The sequence below is a fragment of the Capsicum annuum genome, chromosome 3 (genome assembly GCF_002878395.1).
Source record: "Capsicum annuum cultivar UCD-10X-F1 chromosome 3, UCD10Xv1.1, whole genome shotgun sequence".
NCBI lineage: Eukaryota > Viridiplantae > Streptophyta > Magnoliopsida > Solanales > Solanaceae > Capsicum > Capsicum annuum.
Genome location: NC_061113.1, coordinates 9,017,845 through 9,026,491, shown reverse-complemented (window position 1 = coordinate 9,026,491; position 8,647 = coordinate 9,017,845).

The window sequence follows — 8,647 nt, the reverse complement described above, 5'->3', positions numbered from 1 at the left end:
TAACCATAATAATCATTTGCTGGACTCGAACCGAAACTCATAGTAACCATAATCACCGGAAATAATAAAATTCACACCATATCATAACAATGTCAATGTCTAAATAATCATCCGTTAATCTTAATTAAAAAGGAATAAATTCAAGGTTTCGCAATTTAATATATATATATATATATATATATATATATATATATATATATATATATATATATGTCTATATTATCATATGCTTATTATATACTCTTATACATATATACTTTTCAAATAATTATATATGTATACATGTTTCATATAACTATTTCTAAAGGTACATTGAAGGATGATTAAGAGAAGCAATTATATAACTACACAGAACCAACTTCATTCTTGTCAGCATTAGACGACATTCCTGATAAGCCATCACGATTGTGATAGCCTATCATGGATGTCGTCAGCTCTTATCAGAACCCATTTTTTATTTTAACTAAGTGTTTGGTCCCCATTATTGCTCAAGATTCACTTGAATTCGCATTGTGAGCTATCTTTTCAAACCTTGGGCTTGCACAACAAACTCTAGGTGCGATTTTAGTTCCTTTCCAAGTTGAACTTGGTTCAAGCATCTTGGGGACTTGGGTTATCAATCATTCATCATTCACCACAAGAAAAGAAGAGTTAGAGTAGAGTATACCTGATGGAGCTCTGAAACTAAAGTCACGCACAAGAGGAAGTATGAAAGAGGAAGATTTTCTTGATTTTAAAGTGCAAACCACACACAAAAGAAACTTGTTTTGTTGGAGTGTTTTCCAAAGTGTAGGAAATACTCTAACTAAGGAAAGAAATAAACTAAAGAAAAAGAATTAAAAAGTAGTGGAAATTTGAAAATGTTTCGCTATTGGGCCAGGTCTGATCTGATTCAATTTAGGCCCAGATTTCAGCTTTTAAGGCTTTAGGGTGACGACGGTCTATGACGGCTTGTCATGAGTGTGATAGTCTATCACGAATGTCGTCACCCTTAAGCAGAGAATTCCCCAAGCCTGGTCTAACTGACGATAATCGTGATAGCTTGTCATAGTTGTGACGGCTTGTCATGGATAACGTCATGACCTTTCAGCTGACCTTCTCATTTTTCCACCTTCCCTGTACTAAATCCTAATTGTAAAAATAAAAACACTTGCTTAAACATAAAAAAACACTTTGAGTTGCCTCCCATTAGCGTATGATTTACTGTCGCCGCACGACTGGGCTATCTCGACTACTCAGACTTCACCAAGATAATCTGTTGATATCCCTTTTCCGTCATCATAGAAGACGTCATCGATTGAGAAGACATTCATATCTTTTTATTGTGACATGGGTTGATGTATTTTGAATTTTGCTTCTCTTTTACCGAGCCTAAACTTAAGCTCATTCAACTCCATGTCAACTATTACTCTTTTTGTTGCTAAGAATGGCCTTCCTAAGATAATGGGCACCTCGAAGTCCACATCACAATCCAATACCATAAAATCAGCAGGAAGAATAAAGTCTGCTACTTTCACCAGCACATCATGTAAGATTCCAACAGGCCATTTTATCGACCTATCTGCCATTACCATTCGCATGTTAGTGGGTGTCGGATCTTCTAAATCGAGCTTCCAAAATACAGCCAGTGGCATCAGATTAACGCTGGCCCCCAAATCACATAATACGTTTGCAACATCCAGAGACCCAACTTTGCACGGAATAGTGAACGCTCCTGGGTCAGCCTTCTTTTGCACTAAGAATCGTGTGGAAACCATACTACAATGGTAGAGATTGTCCACCTGCTCACTGTTGACCTTTCTCTTCTTTGTGACAAGGTCTTTCATGAACTTCGCATAGCCTGGCATTTGCTCAAGTGCCTCAATCAAAGGCACATTAATTATCAATTACTTGAGCATTGCCAGGAACTTGCTGAATTTTGCATCATCAACTTTTTTCTTCAATCATTAAGGAAAGAGAGGTGGTGGTCTAGGGATAGTTTTTAACACCACTTCCTCTTTCTTCTCTTTTTCTTTCTCCGAAATATCAACAGAACGATCCAGCTTCTCAGACTCCGATGGACTACTTTCTTCAGATTCATCAACAATTACCACATCTTCTACAGATTTGCCGACAAAAGGGCCAAGTAACACCTTACCACTCCAAGTGGTAATTGCCATACATGAGCCATCATTCCACGGATTCTGAACCGTATCACTAGGTAAAGTACTATTTTTTTCTCTGGTTCAGTGTAGCAGAAAGTTGGCTCATCTGCTGCTCCAACTGCTTAATAGAAGCAGAGTGTGAGCTAACCAACTAACTGAGGGTAGAGAATTCACTCTTCATAGTAGTTACCCCTGAGTTGGTAGCTTCAACTCCCTTCAACAACTTTTCCATCATGTCCTCCATGGAAATCTTACCAGAGCTAGTTGTTGCAGCATCCCGACTTCCAGGAGGAACATCTAAACTACTCATGTCGTTATTGCTTTTCTAGTTTCCATGCTCCCTATCTTTATAATCAGGTTTATCATAAAAGTTCCGACCTTGGTTCCCTTGGCTATTGCCTTGGAAATTCCCCTGATTACTCACATAGTTTGCCTCCGCATCAGCATTCGTAGCAACAGTACCCTAAGATTCCACAGCCTTAACCATTTCGATCTTGCCTGACATCAAGTGCTTGGTCAGCAAGTCCATCCGTATCTTTAAGTGGGCCATGTCCTCGTCTCGTTCCTCATTTCTTCTGCATTGTTCCGCAGTCATACCACCAGAAACAGTCGGGCTAGCCACCACAAAATCCCTGGTGTGACAAGCCCGAATCTACTTGATCATTCTATTCAGCATGTCTGAAGCATCTAGAAAAAAGAGGTTAATGAACGAACCACCTGCAGCGTTGTCTACAATTGGCTTTGTCACAGAGTTGAAAACACTGTACAAAGTATCCATCAAGTGCAAGTTCAAAATATTATGGTTCGGACATTGAGCTAGTTTCTTCTTAAATCTCTCCTAGGTTTCGTGCAATGCTTCAGTAGGGAGTTGCCTAAAGTTACTGATTTCGTCCCTCAACTGTACCCTCTTGGAGAGTGGAAAGAACTATTCTAGGAATGCCTCTTTCAACTGTCTCCAGTTGGTTATAGAATCGAGCTCTAGGTCATTTAACCACATTGTTGCCTCTCCAGATAGAGACAATGGAAATAACCTCAACCGGATCGCATTCTGGCTCATTCCCAGATTGTCAAAAGATTTGCAGATAGTGATAAAGTTCACCAAATGCATGTTCGGATCATCACCAGGCAAGCCTCCAAAAAACCCCTTCAGATTCAAGAGTTGGATCATGGTACTTGTTATACTGAATTTTGCACTCGGTGCCAACAGTGGAGGGATGACCGAACCCGTTGCACCTGCTCCATCCATACCTTCATTATCTTCATCAGCCTTGTATTGAACAGGCTATTGACCATACCTTCCTCTGACTGGACGGTTTCTATTGATAATTCGTTGCACTGGTGCAGCAATTTGCTCAGCATACCTTGGGTTTTGAGGATTCAGTAATTCCTCATCACCCAAGTCTTCATGATCAGGGTTCTGGTGACATACTTGTTGACCTAAATTCTGTACGTTCACCTGACCGCTAGCCAAATCGGCTAGTCTTTTCGCCTCCTATTGTTCAGCCATTCTCCCGATCAGCTGAGGTTTCGGATTAATTGGTAATAATGATTCTCCGAAACTTCTTGTTTTTGGCATAAACAACAAGGAACCTGCAATAGACAAAAACAACAAATAAACGTAAATCAAGGAAACTTAACTAACAACAAATTAGCGCACACAAACTTTCAGTTTACAACTGTATTCCTCGGCAATGGCGCCATTTTTTATAACGCTCAAATTACACTCTTGAATGGATGTAAGCGATCATTGTCAATATAAAATCCAACTAGGTTGGGGTCGAATCCCACAGGAAATAAGGTGTGAACTTAAGTTATTTACAATTTAATTCACTGGTAGTTTACTGTTTCCTGAAATGGAGGTTTAAGTTTCGCAAATAATTGTTTGCCACTTTGAATTTGATGTTTGTAACCAAAATTTTATGAAATAACTAGGATTATGTTCACCAGGGTTTACGGTGCATGTTAGATGCTAAAATTAACTCAAGATTCTCACGGTAGTACGGATGACAAGCTATCTTTATCGATGATATACTCAAATGTCTCCCGACCTATTCAAGCGTCTAATTTCCTAATCTTCTCAGACTGAGGGAATCGCTACTCACTGTCCAGATTTTACCTCGGGTTAATCAACCTTGTTACAGCGCTGATTATTAAACGAAGCCTTTCTGAGTCCCTCTTGATAATTCACTTCCTACTGTTTATGACTCCTTTCTCAAGCAAACCAAAGTAGGTACGCCTATTGTTTGCAACCAACAGACGTAAATTATAATCTCGGAATTACCAAGAAATCCTAACACCTATTAAACCTTGAGTATTTAACACCTTATCATGACCTAACCCTAGATCCCATAATCCAGGTTAAAGGTGTTTAGCCACTCATGATGCATGAAATAAGCACACAATTTGAATTCATAACTGAAAGAATTAACTTACAATAATGAAGGAAATCAAAAGTGTACTTTGAATTGAATCACAAGGCAAAACTCCAAAATATTGGTCTTAGAGAGAGAGAGAGAAATCGTCTATTGTATCTTGTAGGATATTTCAATTCCTAATAGAAAACCCTAAAACAAGACTTTAAATAGTCAACCCTAAATAACGAAATAAAATTAAAGTTTCAGATTATTCTCGGAATAGATGACGGAGCCCGTGACGGCCTATCCGGAGTTTGACGGCCTGTCACAGACGTCGTCAGCTTCTCTGCAAGTTTAGCTTCTTCTGCCTATGGCTGACGATGATGGTGATGCTTTGTCATCATCTTGACGGCGTGTCATGAAGGTCGTCACAAAACTTTCTGCAACTCCCATCTTCTGTTTAAGGTTGACGGCATCCTTGACAGCCTATCACTAGGCTAACGACGTGTCATGGATGTCGTCATCCACACTTAGCTCTTTATTTGCTTCCGATTTCATGAATTTTTCTTTCTCTATTGGTGGTTCTCCTTCTTCTCTACTTTTACTGCAAAATCAAAGTAAACTAATAAAAAAGGACTAAAGTTGCTCAAGACTTTGCAATTATTTAGAGTTAAAAGCTTCAAATGTGTTAGCATGGGCTCACACATCACTAGTCATGGATATTCTTGGTAAATATGAGGCTCAATCAGGACAAATGATTAATAAAGAGAAGAGTGTATTTCTGATTTACCATAAGATAACGCAAACTTATATTAGAGAAGTGAAAGAATGTATTGGTTTTACGAGAGGCAAATTCCCTTTGATTTATTTAGGATGTCCCATTGGACATGCAAAAAAAAAAGATGCATTTTTCAAATTTGATGAAGAAGGTCCATAATAAATTACAAGCTTGGAAAGGAAGATTACTATACTTTGGAGGTAAGGCAACTCTAATCAATAGTGTTTTGAACAGTATCCCCATATATTTATTATCTGACGTTAGCCCCCAAAAATGTGTCATTTATGACATGCGTAGAATCTTTGCAAGATTTCTATGAAATTTTAAAGAGGTAGGGAGAAATAAGCACTGGGTTGCATGAGATGATATTTGTAGACCTAAAGATGAAGGGGGGGGGGGGGGGGGGGGGGGGGAATCTGGGGGGGGGTAGATCACTATTTGACGTGTCTAAGGCAATATTTGCTAAATTATGGTGGATCTTTAGAACCCAAAATACTTTGTGGTCTAACTTCATATGGAATAAATATTGTAAAAAAGTGAGGCTTCAGTTGGTGGCGTGGAAGGGGGGTTCACTAACTTGGAAGTATATGTTGGAAGCTAGAAATATATTTGATCAAAAGATTTTGGTGGCAACCTAAGAAGGGGAATTCTAGTATTTGGTATGATAATTGGACTCAATTAGGGGCTCTTCATTACATTATGCCTATCAACAATGATATTGATTATCCATGGGAAGATGTACATCAACTTTTTCCAAATGGGAGGTGGAATTCAGAGATGTTGCAACAATTTTGCTCTGAAGAGGTGTATAATCATGTTATCAACCATGTAAACTGTAAGGAGGAATCAGAGGAATATGATAAGCCTTGGTGGATGTTGACTAAATCTGATAAGTTTTCTGTAGGCTTTACCTGGGACTGCATCAGACAAAATGGTGATTTTTAACAAAATTTTAAGCAAGTAAGGATTAAAGGTGTCCCTTTCAAGGTATCTTTCCTTTTGCGTAGGTTGTGGAAGAAGAGATTACCTATTGGGGAGGTTCTTGTAAGTAACAGAATTAGTGAGAATATGATATATTATTGTGAAGATAGGGCTGTGTCTAATTCTCTATGGAATTTTTTTGCAGCTGGTACTTTAATTGATGGGCCTTTTCTATTGGTTAGAGATTGATTTTTCAAATGGTGAAGGGATGATGTTGCACCAAAATTAAATTAGATTTTTAAAGCAATTCATATGTTTATTGTATGGCAAATATGGAATAGAAGAAATGCTTTAAAACATGGGGGAAAGGATGACAGTTAGCAGCATGAAGATGGAAACTAACAGAAATTTGATATTCATGGATAAGACTATTTATCTCTAGATGTCTAATATACCTTCCCCATGGACAGATTTGGTGAAATTCTTAGAGGATTATACTTCTAAAATTAATTGCAAGGTGATAGTTTGGAAGGTACCAAGGGTGGGTTATTTTAAATGTAATTATAGTTTGGAAGGTACCAAGGGTGGGTTATTTTAAATGTAATTATGATGGAGCAGCTAAAGGCAATCTAGGTCCCAGCTCTGGAGCTTTTTGTATTAAAGATGATTCCATAAATTTGATTCATGCGGAGGGAAGGAGATTTGGAGAAAGTTCTAATTTAATTGCTGAAGCATTGGCATCTAAAATGGCATTAGACTACTGTTTAAATCATCACTATTTTCCACAGATTATGGAGACAGACTCTCTGACTCTAAAGGAGATACTAGATGGAAATTGAGAAACACTCTTTGAGTATTTACAGTAGAAATCACAAAGATTAAGACTCCCATGAAGAAGATTGATGCAGTGGTCGAACACATATACAGAGAAGCCAACAAGTTGGCATATTTTTTTTGCCAATCAAGTTTTCTATTTTTGTAGGTACAAATATAATAACACACTCTACAGTGCAGGAAATCCCAAGAGAAGTTAAAGCCATTCTAAACATGGACAGAAATCAGGTTCCAAACCTTCGAATTAAAAAGTTTCATTAATAATAGGGGGAGGTAACAATGTCAGGAATGAGGATGCAAACAACCAAAGCAAATTCATTAATTAAAGAAGCTTTCTTGAGGAAAAACATTCTTTGAAACCACCAGCATAACAAGTTACGGACTAGAAGCAACAAGATATCAAATGAATTGCAGATTAGTAAAAAAAGGTGTACAGAAAACGACGAAAGAGGTAACAATTGTGCGTTTCATCACACAAGTTGTTCATTGAATTAATATCAGTAAAGAACTAACGGAGAATCTCAATTTTTGGTAGTCCTCAAAAGGATAGTTTAGGTATTTCACTTTTTTGGTTAAGTAAATTAAGTTATCACACATGGCAATTGATGTATTTTTTTGTTAAATATTTCCATTTTTTTCCCTTATTATTTTTTTTGGAATCATTTCCACTTCTGTACTTCTACTTTGTCTCTTCTTGCTATCTAATAGATGACCTTTAAATTAAAACTCTATTTTAAATTAATAAACATTTTAACTCAAAAAACTTATTTTCAAAATAACTTTAATACAAAAATAAAGTTTGCAATAATTTTCAATTAGAACCTTTATAGTTCTTTTAGTATTGTTCAATTCTTAAAAATCATGTAATAAATAAGGTAACGTAATAAATAATAAATAACACATTATTTTTATTATTTTTCTGATCAGTGGGCATGAAAAAGGATAATCAATAGTTAAAAGAGGATGAATAAAATATTCTTTTATAGTGAGTGTAAAAGATAAACACGATAAGTAAATGGACCGAATGAAATAATTTATTAATTTAATTATTATTTAATATCCTTATAGATCACCATTAAATTAATTTGAGTAATAGGCTCTAAATGAAGGTCGTAACTATTCTTATATATGCTTGAAGACATTGAAATATTTTGTTGTATAAGACCAAAGAAATTAAATTTTTCAAAAAGTCTTGACACATTAAATTATGAATGAATTAAAACTCAATAAATACTAAAATAAATTTATTTCTATCTATAATCAAGAAGTTATATTGTATTATTCTTTATGCCTTATTTCTGTTATGTTACCTATCCCCTTGTATACTATCCCTTCTCTTGAGCCGGGGGTCTATCGGAAACAGTCTCTCTACTTCCTCGGAGGTAGCGGTATGGACTGAGTACATTTCACCTCCCCAGACCCCATTTGGTGGGAATACACTGAGTTTTTTGTTGTTGTTATTGTATAATTAAGAAGTTACATATCTACAAATTCATAAAAATACCAATATTTTATATTTATAATCTTCACCGAATTGTAATCATTAACATATTTTAAATCATGTTATTTTATAAAATATTGAATTACTTGTGGTCTTTTTATTTATTCTAATTCTT